The sequence below is a fragment of the Tachyglossus aculeatus genome, chromosome 4 (assembly GCF_015852505.1).
Source record: "Tachyglossus aculeatus isolate mTacAcu1 chromosome 4, mTacAcu1.pri, whole genome shotgun sequence".
Taxonomy (NCBI): domain Eukaryota; kingdom Metazoa; phylum Chordata; class Mammalia; order Monotremata; family Tachyglossidae; genus Tachyglossus; species Tachyglossus aculeatus.
This window is the reverse complement of record NC_052069.1, coordinates 119,634,038-119,650,205: the sequence shown is the minus strand read 5'-3', so window position 1 is coordinate 119,650,205 and position 16,168 is coordinate 119,634,038. Positions and strand designations below refer to the sequence as shown.

The 16,168-nt window shown below is 44.1% G+C and overlaps 1 protein-coding gene across 3 annotated transcripts in view; it reads right to left on the bottom strand.

The window, feature by feature from the left end:
• The window catches only part of BRINP1 (BMP/retinoic acid inducible neural specific 1), a 135,020-nt gene extending 119,863 nt beyond the window's left edge, over positions 1-15,157 (bottom strand). The window contains exons 1-2 of one of the 3 annotated variants that reach the window (XM_038745915.1): positions 14,833-15,157; positions 14,076-14,152 (exon numbers count right to left, since the gene is read on the bottom strand). The gene's annotated coding sequence lies outside the window, so the exon portion shown is untranslated. The remainder of the gene's footprint in view (positions 1-14,075; positions 14,153-14,832) is intronic. The other 2 variants (XM_038745916.1, XM_038745917.1) reach the window with 2 other exon arrangements.
• Positions 15,158-16,168: the final 1,011 nt, after the last annotated feature.

Genomic DNA, 16,168 nt, shown 5'->3' with positions numbered 1-16,168 from the left:
CTTTCCTGGCACATCTTCCCTATCATCCTCATCTCTTTTGGCCCTTTCCCCCTTCTGTAGGTTCTTCTTAACTTCCCCATTTCCAGCTTCACTCATTTTCCTAAAAGCATTTAACTCTGCTCCTTGGATTTATATGGATTTGAGATTGTAGCCACTAGAGGGAGCCGGGATCATAAAAAGATTACACTAGCAAGCAGATTCTCCTATATCTAGTGGTCTTGAACACCCTGGGCATTTATACAATCAATCAATCAATCAATCAATCGTATTTATTGAGCGCTTGCTGTGTGCAGAGCACTGTACTAAGCTCTTGGGAAGTACAAGTTGGCAACATATAGAAACAGTCCCCATCCAACAGTGGGCTCACAGTCTAGAAGGGGGAGACAGAGAACAAAACCAAATATATTAACAAAATAAAATAAATAGAATAGATATGTACGAGTAAAATAAATAAATAGAGTAATAAATATGTACAAACATATATACATATATACAGGTGCTGTGGGGAAGGGAAGGAGGTAAGATGGGGGGATGGAGGGGGGGGCGAGGGGGAGAGGAAGGAGGGGGCTCAGTCTGGGAAGGCCTCCTGGAGGTGGTGAGCTCTCAGTAGGGCCTTGAAGGAAGGAAGGGAGCTAGCTTGGCGGATGGGCAGAGGGAGGGCATTCCAGGCCATGGGGATGACGTGGGCCGGGGGTCGACTGCGGGACAGGCGAGAACAAGGCGCACTTAGATACGCACATTTAAACTTATCCTTGTTCTTGTGTATAATCTCACAAAGACTTACATTTAAACTCACTCTTCCACGCAATCTCACACTTACATACCCTCACGTTCACACACATTCTCCTTCCTCTCCCTCACAAATGCACACCTAGCAACTCACAATCACACATACGATTTTGGTCTTCTAAAATGTAACAGGATTCCCTTTCTTCTTACAAATACTGTCCATAACTCTTCTTCCTGCAACTGCCAAAAAAAGGCCTCTGCTCTGAAAATCAGGGCAAGCCCACTGGATTTGAAGTTTTCACACACACAGAGTAGATGAGTAAACCTGCAAATTATTTTTCTGCTATCAAAAGATCCTATTCACACAAAGATGAGCAGAATCACACAGATCAATGCCAGCTCTTCATATTTTTGTAGAAAGATATTTCTTACCAAAATGGAAAATCATCCAGTGAATCAAAATTTTATTTATTAATCCCTCAGGTACTCACGACCTATATTACCAAATAATTCAAAAGCCATGATTCTATCCTCTATGACCATGAATACTTAACTAAGTAATAAACAAAGTTGATGAAGCAAACATTCAATGGGATGGCTCCTTCCCATCTCCTTCCTTACCACCAACTTCTCCAAAATATATGGGATAGAAATAAAAATGGAATTCAAAAGGTTTCACCACAGGAGGCCCTAAACCTCAATTAAAATAAACTAAATCGTATAGAGAAGAAGCCATTCTAAAATTCACAACCTAAATGGCTGAGGGAAAATTGTGTTATGGGACTCCCCTGTTGTATCCCTTGACATTTTCATGAGCACTATTGTGTCCTTGGACAAGTCAGCCACTCCCTTTTTGCTATTATCTTTGCCCTCATCTTCTGCTGGGGTTCCCTTGAGAGGAGAACCAACTATACAGTTTGAACAGTGCATTGTAAGCTCCTCACTTGATCATAACGCCCTTGAGAGCAGGATTCATGTCTACCAAATCCAATGTGCTCTCCTAAGTTCTTAGTTCAGTGCTCTGCACACAATCAACCTTCAATAATGACTGAATAAAAATAAAATAGTGATAATAATAATAATAATAATAATGATATCTGTTAAGCACTGACTTTGTGCCAAGTACTGTTCTCCCCCTCTAGCCTGTAAATCCACTGTGGGCAGGCAATGTGTCTGTTATGCTGTTACACTGTACTTTCCCCAGTATTTAATACAGTGTTCTGCACATGGTAACCATTCAATAAATATGATTGACTGATTGCATTAAGCTCTGGGGTAGATACAAGATGAACAAATTAGACACAGACCCTGTACCACATGGGGCTCAATGTGCTACAATTAATTAAGGGAGCAGCACTGCTTAGTGGATAGAGCACAGATCTTGGAGTCAGAAAGACCTGAATTATAATCCCATTTTGCCACTTGTCTGCTGTATGACCTTGGACAAGTCACATACCTTCTCTAGGCCTCAGTACCTCATCTGTAAAATGAGGATTAAGACTTTGAGCCCCATGTGGGACCTGAGCTGTGTCCAATCTGATTAACTTGTATCTACCCTAGCATTTAGTGCAGTATAATACCATTCTCATAGCAATAAGAGGAAAAAGTAGCAAGAACCTGAGGTGTTGCATAATATGTCAGAGTTTCTCACCTAAGGGAAAAGCTTTAGCAGAGAAGGCATAAATGGCATAAATGATCCACCTGACCAAACAAATATATTTAAAAATCAAGAAGCCACGACTTAGACAAGAATTCAGTTTCTCCTTTCTAAGCCTGTTTCTAATGTGCAACTAGGACTGTCACTGTCAGACCCCACAAATTCCGGAAAAAGAGGTGCATGTGACACTGCTTGTATTACAATGGGCAAAATGCATAGCACGATTCCATCACAGGTGCCATTTTGCAAAAAGAAGTCCAAGTTTGGATGATGCTAGAATATTTCACCCAGGAGCTCCCAAATCCCCACTTACTCCAGAGCCTGTGCATTCTACTCCCAGGTCCACGACACATGTCAGAGCTAGATTCTGCATCAATCGAGAGTATTTATTGAGCATTTTCTCTGGGAGGAATTTTTTTGTGTTAGGCCCATAGATATCAGCTGCAGAAGATGGGGCAGAGGGAGACTTGGGTCTTTGAATGAAAAAAAAAGTCATAAAAGCATCCAGTCCTACTTCCAGTTCCAGGTAGGAGACTGCCCAGTTGAAAACTAAATAAATAACTACCCAAGTATGATCAATCTCTTATTCCCTATGATGAGTTTTTATATCCCCCTTATCATGCAGATCAACCCTTAGGTAATGCTATTTAGGGCCCTCAATCTCAGTGCTCTGCATACAATAGGTGCTCAGTAAATCAATCAATCAATCATATTTATCCAGCACTTACTGTATGCAGAATACTGTGCTAAGAGTTTGGGAAAGTGCAATATTACAGAGTTGGTAAACACATTTCCTTCCTTCAAGAGTTTACAGTTGATTTATTGCTGGACAGAAAATCAAGCTGTCAGAAACCCAATTATGCTATGTGCCCAGACTCATCTAATCACTCCCTTACACAAATCTGATTCAAACAGTTGAGCTGGGAAGCCATGAGTTACAAGACAATTCCTTTACTAAAATGTCACCTCTGAGTTCAGGATTAAAAATGCTTCCTTCATCCACAACTTTCTCCTCCCTTTCATCCCAACTTTCTTCTCCAACTCTGAGCTATTCTAGAAACTCAGTCTCATAATAATAATGATGATAGCATTTATTAAGCACTTACTATATGCAAAGCACTGTTCTAAGTGCTGGGGAGGTTAATAATAATAATAATAATACTAATGATGGCATTTATTAAGCACTTACTATGTGCAAAGCACTGTTCTAAGCGCTGGGGAGGTTACAAGGTGATCAGGTTGTCCCACGGGGGGCTCAAAGTCTTAATCCCCATTTTACAGATGAGGTAACTGAGGCACAGAGAAGTGAAGTGACTTGCCCAAAGTCACACAACTGGCAATTGGAGGAGCCGGGATTTGAACCCGTGACCTCTGACTCCATAGCCCATGATCTTTCCACTGTGCCACACTGCTTCTCGTGGCACACTGCAGGTGACACTACAAGATAGAAAAGCAGCATGGCCTAGTGGAAAGAGCATGGCCCTGAACATGAGGCCCTGCCTATGTGCTAATCTTGACTGCCACTTGCATGCTGTGTGATGGTGGGCAAGTTATTTAACTTCTCAGTGTCACAGTTTCCTCATCTGTAAAATGAGATTTCAGTACCTGTTTTCCCTTACCCCTTAGACTGTGAGCCCCAGGTGGGACAGGGACTGTCTCTGACATGATTATCTTGTATCTACTGCAGTGCTTAATACAGTGCTTGGGACAAAGTAAACACTTAACAAATATCTCAGTTATTATTAGGATACCTCTGCTAACTTGCCTCTTTCTCAAGCCCAGAAGACCTTTGCATTTAGTTTTCCATTTTTCTGAGAATTTGTGCTTGTGTCAACTATATTCTTGCCTGACTTTCTGCTCGTCAAACACCACTGATCAACCTCCCCTGCTTGATCCAGAGATCATACTTCCACAACATCTGCTTTCCTCCTCAGTCTCACCTGATCTGAAAATTAACTCTAGCTTAACTGCCTCTTTATGTTCACCAGAGAAACCCTCATAACAGCTGGTTCTGGGGGCTCTGAATAGCTGCTTCATTTTCCTCCCCCAAGTATCACAATTCATACCACGGTTACAGTGTTATTTTCTGTGTCTGCTTTAAGGTTCCACCTGTGTAGGAATGTCACCTAGTGGTGAAAGTTTAGGACAAGGACAAAGAGGTCTGAGTTTCACTCTTGTATATAACGTCAGTTTCCCCTGAGACTGTGGCCCTTTTCCTAAATCCATTTGAGTTTTCCCACATTTAAAGCAGAAGTAAAAATACTTTACTATCAAACTGTATTTGTAGATGGGGATGCTAAACTACCCTAATAAAATGAAAGAATTCACTGGGAAGCATTAAAGGAGTGCAAAGTTTTGGTGGTATAGATTTAATCTACATCCCCACCCCATTCTTTCTCCCTCCCTCCTTCTCTCTCCCTCCCTCTAGGCTCGAATCTCCTCCTCCCTGCAGGACATCTCCATCTGGATGTCTGCCCACCATCTAAAGCTCAACATGTCCAAGACTGAGCTCCTTATCTTCCCTCCCAAACCCTGTCCTCTCTGTAGTTGGCACTATCATCCTCCCCATCTCACAAGCCTGCAAACTTGGTGTCATCCTCGATTCCACTCTCTCATTCACCCCACACATCCAATCCATCACCAAAACCTGCCGGTCTCACCTCCACAACATCGCCAAGATCCGCCCTTTCCTCTCCATCCAAACCGCTACCTTGCTGGTTCAATCTCTCGTCCTATCCCGACTGGATTACTGCATCAGCCTCCTTTCTGATCTCCCATACTCCTGTCTCTCCCTGCTTCAGTCTATACTTCACCCTACTGCCCCGATTATCTTTGTACAAAAACACTCTGGGCATGTCACTCCCCTCCCCAAAAATCTCCAGGGGTTGTTTATCAACCTTCAAATCAAGCAAAAACTCCTCACTCTCAGCTTCAAAGCTCTCCATCACCTCACCCCCTCCTACCTCACCACCCTTCTCTCCTTCTACAGCCCAACCCACACACTCCACTTCTCTGCCGCTAACCTCCTCTCTGTGCCTCATTCTCACCCGACCCGCCGTCGACCCCTGGCCCATGCCTACCTCTGTCCTGCAATGCCCTCCCTCCACACATCTGCCAAACTAGCTCTCTTCCTTCCTTCAAAGCCCTACTGAGAGCTCATCTCCTCCAGGAGGCCTTCCCAGACTGTGCCCCCCCTTTTCCTCTCCTCCTCCTCCTCTCCTCATCGCCCCCTCCCTCCCTCTACCCTACCCTCTTCCCCTCTCCACTGCACTTGTGTATATTTGTACATATTTATTACTCTATTTTATTAATGATGTGTATATAGCTATAATTCTATTTATTCTGATGGTATTGACACCTGTCTACTTGTTTTGTGTTGTTGTCTGTCTCCTCCTTCTAGACTGTGAGCCTGTTGTTGGGTAGGGACCATCTCTATATGTTGCTGATTTGTGCTTCCCAAGCACTTAGTACAGTGCTCTGCACACAGTAAGCGCTCAATAAATACGATTGAATGAATGAATGAATCGTGACTTTTTTAGTACCATTATTTCAGAAACATCACTATAAGCTTGTTGTAAGCAGAGAAAGTGTCTAACAAGTCTGTTCTATTGTACTCTCCCAAGTGCTTAATAAAGTGCTTTGCATAAAGAAGCACTTGATAAATACCATTGATTAATTTACTGATATGATGGAGGCCTTCTAGTTGTGCATGAAAGCCCTTTCACTACAAGAAAGAATGGTGGTGGTCCTAGTAGCAGTAGTGGCAGTCAGTCAATCAATCATTTTTATTGAGCAGTTACTGTGTGAAGAGCACTGAACTAAGCGATTGGGAGAGTACAATACAATAATTAAAATTCACAATGTCTGCCCAATGGTAGTAATGATAGTAGTAGTAGTAGAAATAGTAGTAGTAGCAATAGGAGTAGTAGCAGTAGTAGTAGTAGTAACAGTAGAAGCAGCAGTTATTGAATCTGCACTTGGGATGCATTGTATTAAGTTCTTGGAAAGGGTAGAATAAAGAAATGACACATTCCCTGACCACAAGGATTTACACTTTAAAGGGAGAGACAAAAATAAGAATATTTAAAACCAGACAAGTGAAGGGAGTCATGATAGTTTCCAACCTTAAGAGGACTTTGGTATGATCCAGGAACCCTAATGGTCACACACTCCATCTTATTGTTTCTACCAACTTCACTGTACTCCCCCAAGTGCTTAGTACACTGCTGACCACACAGTAAGCATTTAATAAACACCACCATTGATTGATTGATTAGTCACCTGGCCTGGTTATGAGCACTAGCCACCAAAAGGAGTCTGTCCCCATTTCAAACCAATATTAGACTGGTATTGGTCCTATACTCCCAGTTCTAAGGAGTGCCCTCTCTCTATTCTACTATTGGTTCACTATTTGGGACATGCTAGGGAACCGCCTTAGACAATATCTCCACATCTTGAAGCAAGGTAAGTGTCTTCAGAGGCACTACAGCACAAGGTAAGTACATATCCTGAGACAGTAGATAAGTACTATTCATCCATGTGGTGTAACTAGCCTCAAAAACCTCTGGGCAAGGCCAGATTTCTTATATATATATATTTCTTATATATATATATATCTCGATAGACTCTGAATCTGTAGAATCCTTTGAGAAAAAAGACCTACCTGGAATCATGTTGGCCCTAGCAATTAAATAGTCATTTAATACTGGGGAAAAAGAAAAAAAAGTCTGCCTATACCTATTTTGGCACTTAGATATGACAAGAGGAAGAAAAGGAGGGCTGGTAAAAGGTCTGGGTTTGATCAAGTATTATTGATTGTGTGATTCCATCTTGCTATTTTGCCTTTAGAACAGAAGTATATATGACATCTTCCAGCTCTGATCAACCTCTGATCTTTCCTGTGATGACTATTAGTGACAATTTCTCTGTGGTTCTTATTGAGGGATTGAAATTTATTTTAATGTCTGTCTGTAATTTAATTAACATCTGCAATTTATTTTATTGCCTGTCTGCCCCTCCAAACTGTAAACTCTTTGTGAACAGGGACTGTGTTTACCAACTCTATTGTATTTGTACTCTTCAAAGTGTTAAGTAGAGTACTTTGCACACATTAAGTGCTCAGTAAATACCGGTGATTGATTGGTTGATGGAGTTATTTCAAAATCGAACCCGCTTGCCTCTAAGTGGTGGCCTATAAGTGTGAAATTTATCTGATTGGAATCTTTCCTCTTCTCTACACATACCATCCTGTGCAATTTTATAGCACTATCCATGATTCCAAGGTAGGTCTTTTTCCTCAGTGGATTCATCAAATTCAGAGTCTACCAATATATGTAAGAAATTTAGCTAACCTTGCCCAGTGTAAAAGGCCTGGTACTTATTGTACTGTGCTTAATGTCCCTGCCAAGGCTCTGACTGATCTCACAAACCTCTCTGGAGCTTCTTAACTTTATGGTGGTTTATGAATGGTTTAATTTTTCCAAAGCCCTTTCGCATAAATACTGTTACCACTACTAGATCAATGATCTCACTTTAACATCACACCATCCCCCGATTAGCAGATGAGGAAACTGAGGTGCAGAATAGTTAAATGACTTGCCCAAGATCATCCAGCAGGCAAGCAGTAGAAACAGGATTCGAACCCAGGCTTCTTGACTAACCCAGGCTTCTTGACTCCCAGCTCCGTGCTCTTTACCTAGGACCGACCACACTGCCTCACTCCCTCAGTCACTCTGGTCTGGGTATTAACCATGTAGAGACTCCTGCTTCAAATCAGCTCTCCTCTGAGAAGGCTTTGCACTCTGGCTCTTGCTATTCTTCCTACTACTTTGCCACCTTTTAATCTGGAACAAGATTTCTCTCTTTATCCCATGACTCATCGCTTTTCACAGGGATCCCCACCAACTCCTCCATGGGGCCTTTGAAAAGCCAAGTAAATTACTGTTTCCTGAGTCCCTTTGAGGGTCAGTCTGATTAACCCTTGCAAAGAATTCTAGCTGATCCAACAAGCCATTCACCAAGGATCCGACGAGCCATTTACTAGGAGTCGTGCTGGTGTGACCTTTGGAGTTTACACAAAAATGCCGCCTGCCTGGCTCTCTTGTTAATTGCCCTATGAATCTGTTTCCCTGACACAATGGTGAAGATCAGCCTCTGGTTCCCAGGATCTCTCCTGGCTCTGTGTACAAAGCCAAGCACCATGTGAGCAAACCTCTGTTCTCAGAGAACACTGGCTACTGGCAAGGAGATATTTTATATCCTCACCCAAATCTCCACTTCTTTGTATTTTATTCCCTTCTGTCTCCTCACATGAATCTTACCCAAGATCCGTAATTTACTGTCCTTGAGTTTCTCATATCGCCTCCTGGTAGACTGCATTCTTCTCTGGGCCACTCACAATTTCCAATAGAAAGGTCCCTAAGGACAGAACTTTCCCAACACCACCCTCTTCCAACCGGGCAGATGAAAATAATTAATTTAACTTCTCTGTAACCTCATTATCTTCCTTAATTGCCTCCTCTGCCCCTTGGTAGCTTGGAGGGGTACAGATTTCTAGGGAGCTTTCTAGTGCCTGAAGAATTCCAATAATTTATCAAGAGTTTGTTTTAATACCCTTTTCCTTTCTCCCTGCAATGAGACAGCCAGTTTGATTGCAGCCATAAAGCTTGTATCCATCTTGCTGTTCCAGACAATATACATCTCCATTTCCCACTGAATCTTCTACCCAAACCCACCCTCCAGTTCCACCTGTGACCGCAGCAATCTCTGCTCTGAACTGTGACTCTTTACAGATTGTCTCAGACAATTTCCATTTTCTATCCAACATCCCAGATCACCCCACCTTTCATGGAAACAACCATTTTTGGCAGGATGCCCAGGTACAGCTTGCCCACTGACCCACTTACAAGCTGGCCTAGATGGTTTAGGGAGTCAATCAATCAATGGATCAATCACTGGTATTTACTGAGTGTTTCCTGTGTGCAGAGCTTTGTATTAAGCACTTGGGATAGTACAATGCAATACACTTGAGAAGTACTGTAGCTCAGAGGAAACATTTTGGGCCTGGGAATCAGAGGACCTGGCTTCTAATCCAGATTTTGCCACTTGTCTTGTGTGACCTTGAGCAAGTCACTTGACTTCTTTGTGCCTCCGTTTCTTCATGTGTAAAATAGGGCTTCAATACCTCTTCTCCTTCATACTTAGACTAGGAGCTCCCTCTGGGACAGGGACTGTGTCTGACCTGATTAACTTGAATCTGCCCCAGTGTTTAGAACGGTGTTTGATATATAAGCAAGCACTTAACAAATGCTATTTTAAAAAAAGTGTTGGTAGGCATGATCGCTGCTTTCATAGAGTTTACAGTTGGTGCTCTTAGAGTCAGGAGGCCAGACCAGGCATCTTCTTGAGGCCCTACCCCTGCTCTAGGATCCTACATCTATCTACCATTCTTCCTTCCTTCCCTACTGGCAATAGGTTCATCATCATGCTATGCTATTTAAGCAGAAGAAAGCATCCTAAAGGTGAACCTGATCAATGTCCAGCCTGAGACTGCAGATAGGAAGGCTATCAAAGGTATTTGGGGTTTTGGGGGATTTGTTTTGGTTTTCCTTTTTTTACGGTATTTGTTAAGCACTTACCAAGTGCCAGGCTCTGTACTAAATGCTAGGGAAGATACGAGATAGTCATGTTGGACATGGTCCACTGGGCTCACAGTCTTAATTCCCATTTTACAGATGAAGTGACTGAAGCACACAAAAGTGAAGTGACTGCCCCAAGGTCACATAGCAGGCAAGTGATGGAGCCGGGATTAGAACCCAGGTCCACTTACTCCCAGGACAGTACCCTTTCCACGACAAATTGCACTCAGGCCTCCAAGGGACTTCATCAAGGTGGGAACCTATCTAATCGACAGGACACAGCCATTCAAGTTAATCAGGTTGGACACAGTCTCTCTCCCACATAGGGCTCATAGGCACTTAGTGTACTCAATTTGAACACAGAATGAAACCTGCTTCAAGGAGACCCTGAAGACTCTCCTTCTCTAGCATCCGATGGAAATATGAACAACCTTTTGTTCTAAAGTAAAAGAAAAATAAGAAAAGAACATTGGAATAAAAAAATAAAAAGATGGATTTAAAATAAAATAAATAAAATTAAATTAAATTAAAATAAATGAATGGATTGATTCTTGAGTTAGGAGAGCTAGATTCAAACCCTGACATCTCCAACGACTTACTCTATGACCTTGAGCAAGTCACTTAACCTTTCTTTGACTCTGTTCCCCTATCTTTGAATAGAAATGTATTTTCCCCTCCCTCATCTAACTCCTCATAGGCATATAGGAAGAGATTGGACCTTTCCAGCTCTTTGAACCTTGAACCTCCTGTAGCTTTGAAAATGAGGCTAAAATTAACGGCTTGTTCTTATTCCCATTGTCCTTAAATCTCTTCTTCCTTCCCCGCTTTGCACTTTAATTTCCTAATTATTTGTAAGGATCTACACCCTTCCTGTTCCCCTTCAGTTTTACTACTTACTTCTCCTCATCTAGTTAGGACTTGAGTGCTTCAGCTAGGACCAGATCACAGTTTTTATAGCTGTGGACTATGGCTGCTGTATCTCTGCCACACCAGAACCAAGGCACCAACTGAGTCTGATTACAGATGAAGCCCAATAGGAAAGCTCAGAGGGCAATTGCTATGTTTGTCCTGATCCAGGGCTATGGCTGGATTACCCTGCCATGGAGAGAAGGTAGTTATTTCTCCTCTGACCAAACCCAATCAACTTGGCATTGATTCCTTGTGGTTTTCTTTTTCCTTGTTAAGAGTATAACTAACACCTTGGCACTAGGTTCATGGGAAGTCATGTGATGGCACGCTTATAGGAGAGGTGATAGTGGAATGGAGACCCATCACCTTCAGCGATCTCATGGCCACCTAAGCTTCCAAAAGAAAAGGGACACATATGTAGGGATCTTGTTGAGACTTGCATTCAGATTCACCTTTTAATCCTCTGAAGGTCTCAAGATGTAGGGGTGGGAGCCAAAGAGCTTGGATTCCTATTTTGATTCGGCACTGACCTGCTGTGTACTATTAGGCAAGACATATAACCTCTCTGCTCTTCAGATTCTCCCCTAAGTCCAAATAATATCTTCCCTATTCCTGCTTCACCGACTTGTTTAAAAGATGAAGAGGAGATCCATTCTGCTGCCCAGATCTTTTTTTGACAAAACTGCTCAGTCCATGTTTCCCCACTTCTCAAGAACTTCAGTGATTGCCCATCCACCTTCACATCAAACAGAAGCTCCTTACCATAGGCTTCAAAGCACTCAATCACCTTTCCCCCTTCTACCTTACCCCCTGATTCCCTAAGGCCTAGCCTACACACTTTGCTAAGTCCTTGTGGTTCTTAGATAAAGCTCTTGGTATATGCCCCAAAGTTCTGTCGATATTATCCTCTCCTGAGAGTGCCTGAAAATAGAAGATGCTTGGTCTGCTCTGACAGAAAGAGCCCCCCACGCAGGTTCTGCTTCATCATGCCAGGTATATTCCAGGATGTTTGATGTAGCCTGAACTTAGGAGGAGTAGGCCAAAGCTAATCTCTCCCCTGCAAGTTTTCTTCCAAAGCAGAAGTAGAGTTAGAGCTCCCCCATCTGGGAGCCAGAGAACCCTCCTGTCACAGTAAATCCCGCATAAAAGGAGAATCTATTGCAGAAGTGCTTGAGATCTAGAAAACGGTTCCCAGTGCACCCTCCTCCACCCGGAAAAATTACATATTAAACGCAAACCTATGCTCTCCAACGGTACCTGAGGTTCCCGAGAGCTGTTCTTGTCCACTGCCGTTTAATTCCTTTAATGTCGTGATTGTGGTACTGTGTAGTTTCTTTAATTTCTTCTTTTGGAAGCCGGGTTGGCCAGCCTTGTCTTTAGGGAAAAGGTTTTAAAATATTTGGGGATGGGGGCCATGATATTCTCCCCATCAACTTGGCAAGTAGCTGAAGCCTTACCCGAATATTCATTTAAGAACACACAGTAGATGAGAGTGTGAGCAGGTTTCTGACTAATAAGGGGAAATTGGTTTCCTTTAAAATATTTGCATTAATGCGCATAAACACACACTGCTTCCCGGAATACAAAGCCCTCCTCAATAGCCAAATTCAAAATGCAGATGGCTGGCTGCCTTTCTATCTAGCATTTACTATATCTACTGTGCCCTTTCTTGTTGTTTTTTTTCCAATACAAATATTCTTTAGCTCTTCCACAAAGAATGTACCAGAAGTGTTGGTTTTTGTAAATGTGTGTGTGTGTGTTAGGAGAGGAAAAGAGGGGGACAGAAAGCTTATTCTCTAGGGAAAGTTTTCAGTACCTTTTTTCAATGGGTCTCTGAAATGAGAAGTTTCCAGAGGGTAGTCATTTTGGCCTCATTAGGGTTGGGGATGGGGGATTATATAATTTCTAAATAGGCCCCGGAAAATAGCACAACTTAATCCTGTCATCACTGCTCTTCCCAACTAGTGTCCTTATGGAAATTATCCTGAGATTGGGCTGCCAATAGCTAGTGATGAAGGACTATCCTAAGGCTGGATAGTTATGAGGTGGGCAAAGTGCTTGAATGCTGAGCCTGGAACCTGACAAAGTGGACTGGGGTTGGATGGGTGCTGGTGTGCTCAGGCACCTAGGCAGATTCTCATATATCCATGCAGGTTTCTAGAACTCACCAAAGGGGAAAAAAAATGGATATGGAATCACAGCCAAGCACGTGCCAATTCCTGTCAGAGCCCAGTTCCTGAGCAGATGATCTTAAAGGTGAGGCTTCTGGGTTGTGCCAGAACTCCTCGGGCATTTCCTATGCCAATACTGGGCATTCACTTGGCTCTGCACTGGGGTTGGAGACTGTCTGCCTCTACCTTGTAAAGTAACAACTGGTGAGTTCCGGAGACAGGCAAAGCATCGTTTAACCCAGTATGCACGGCATTTCTGCTGAGTGGGAAAAGATTTTGGAGGCAGATGAGACCCAAATCAATGGCTGGGAAGAAATACAGAGAGGAGCAGCGTCCTCGGGGGTGGACGATATACTCACCTAGCTCCAAATTCGTGGGTGGGGGAAAGGGATAAGCTTCAAATGGCAGGAAGGAGGAAATAAACACAAATCTGGCCGAAAAAAATATTTACTTGGAATGGCAACCCAGTGGGACTACTGCCCTTGGCAGGGACATCTGTGTGGATATCTATAGCGATAACACTTTAGGAACATCACCAGCCTGAAATTAGCTTGCCCCCAAAATGGCAGGGTTTCATTCCTAAATCAGAGCTCCCCACCGGTGCAGAATCCAGTCCCTCTCACTGCACCCTCCCCTCCCCCCTCTGTCCTAATTGGGTAATCTGTGACTAGCCATCCATTGCGGGGGCGGGGGGGCAGTTAGAACCCAGAACCTAGATTCTCTTCTAAAAATCTATACAGTCCCAAAGGGGTCAGTCTCAGGGTCAAAGCTATAGGTTAGGGTGAGGGTCCCATTTGATACGAAGCTTGTCTCTGTCGGGAATGTCCTGGCTCCTTTCTACATCTGAAAGGTAACTATCTCAAAGGAAGGAAACACCGACATTTCACACTCAAGGGAGCAAGAAAGAGAAAGCTCTGCTGAGCTCCTGAGGGCCATCGTATAATGTTAAGATGGAAAAATAAGGGCTCCTACCTATCTGCCAATCTCCTTCAGAAGAGCAGAAGCAAACTTGCTCTGCTTCCCTTCCAGCCCTCCAGGCAGGCTTGCTGCTGTTGAGAGAAAACCTCTGATCAATAAACCCCGATTCCAAACCCAAGCAAGCTCCGTACACCCACTCCCATCCTCCCTCACCCCTCTCCCCCTAGCTCAGTTTCTTTAAATTCCCATTAGGGACAAAAACCGATCAGCCCAGTGTAGGATTTAAAGACACAGTGTCTCATTTACCTAAAGGATTGGCTGGTCACTTGCCCAGACTGCACACTGGATTAAGTGAATATGACACCACCTCCTCAGAGATCTTTTTCTTCCAACGGAGGAGGATCCGGGAATTATTCTACTCATAGGCTAAACCTGGTACAGGGAGGCAAAATCCAGCTTTTCAAAGCGGATTTTCGGATAGCTACGTGATCCTCGAGCTAGAATCCCTTTTCATGTAAACTCCCCGGTAGCCACCCAGAAATTAGGCAACTGTGCACACAAACACACACACACACACACAGAGACAGTCCTTAAGTAGGTTACAGGACTTCTCCTTTAAAGGGCAAAAAAAAAAATCCAAAATTTAACTCCTGGATGCTCAGGGGGCTGGGGAAAGCGGGCTCTGTCTTGAGGACGGCAAGAAGCAGAGACACACGAGAAAAGCCCCATCGTCACCCATATGCAGTTCTAAGCCCAGCACAAGGACAAGAGTAACCGGGTTTGGGGCTCAGGCCCTTAACAATCTCCTTACCTGATGTTAATGTTCCTCCTGGGCTGAGAGCTGGAGGCTGCTGGCTTTTATTCTGCTCGGTAGGAACTTGTGAATGCTGTGTGTCCAGCGTGCATACTGGGTGCTGATGTACAGGTACTGCAGGCGTGCGGATACCTGGAATTTAGCAACCCTTTTCATGCTCAGCCGTGAGGTCCCCTTCCCTGATCCAGATTGCAGGCATTCAGGGCAGTAGCGAATCCTGGCTCCGTTTACTGATTTTTTTTTTTTCCTCCTGCTGATCAGCTTGCAGCCATGGGGGCAGGAGCGAGGAGGCAGGAGAATGGAGAGGGGAAATCAAAATGAAAAGAGAGCTCCAGGAGGGGAAGCGGAGGCAGGGCTAGCGGGAGGAGGGACTAAAAGCAGACTGGATGAAATGAATGGGGAAGAAGGAGCAGGGAGGAAAGAAGGAGGAGCCGAGCGCGGAGATTTTTATTCTAAGAAGTGGTTCGTACATCGTTAGGAAGAGGAGGAGTGGAGGGAGAGAAGAGAGAGAGGGAGAGGGGTTTTAGACTGTGAGCCCACTGTTGGGTAGGGACTGTCTCTATGTGTTGCCAATTTGTACTTCCCAAGCGCTTAGTACAGTGCTCTGCACATAGTAAGCGCTCAATAAATACGATTGATTGATTGAGTACCAATTCAGGGACGGGGAAAGGGTGGGTCCGAGTTGGCATTGGAGAAGACGTGTGCGTGCGGAATATCCGTGTCGGGTGCGTTTCAGTGTGCGTGCACAGCATGGTCTGAGTGTATTTGAGAGGGGGAGCCCCCAGGCCTGAGTCTCGGAGGGCAGGAGTTAAGGGGTCGTTCTGAGAAAGGGAGGGACAGAGTCCGGAGGCAAGGGAGAGGGGAGAATTGCAAAGTTCTTCGCGGTTGTTCGAAGCCAAATCTCAACCCCGGGAGGGGGAGGATGCGGGGGGCCTTGGCTCCTGAAAACAGGCAGCCCGGCGAAATGCGGCTAGGCCGGGGGGATTCGGGGGGAAATGGCAGGACTTTCCAAGCGCTTGGTCCAGTGCTCTGCACACAGTAAGCGCTCAAGAAATACGATGACACGCAAATTCGTGAAGCGTTCCATATTTTTTCTTTTAGACTGTGAGCCCACTGTTGGTAGGGACTGTCTCTATATGTTGCCAATTTGTACTTCCCAAGCGCTTAGTACAGTGCTCTGCACACAGTAAGCGCTCAATAAATACGATTGATGATGATGATGATGATGAAATGAATTAATGAGGGGGCATTTTGCGATTGCACTTTGGACACGTCAGCGAGCGTGGGGCGATCGTCCCCAGGAGTCCCCGGGGGTAGGGCGGGAGCGGGGGAT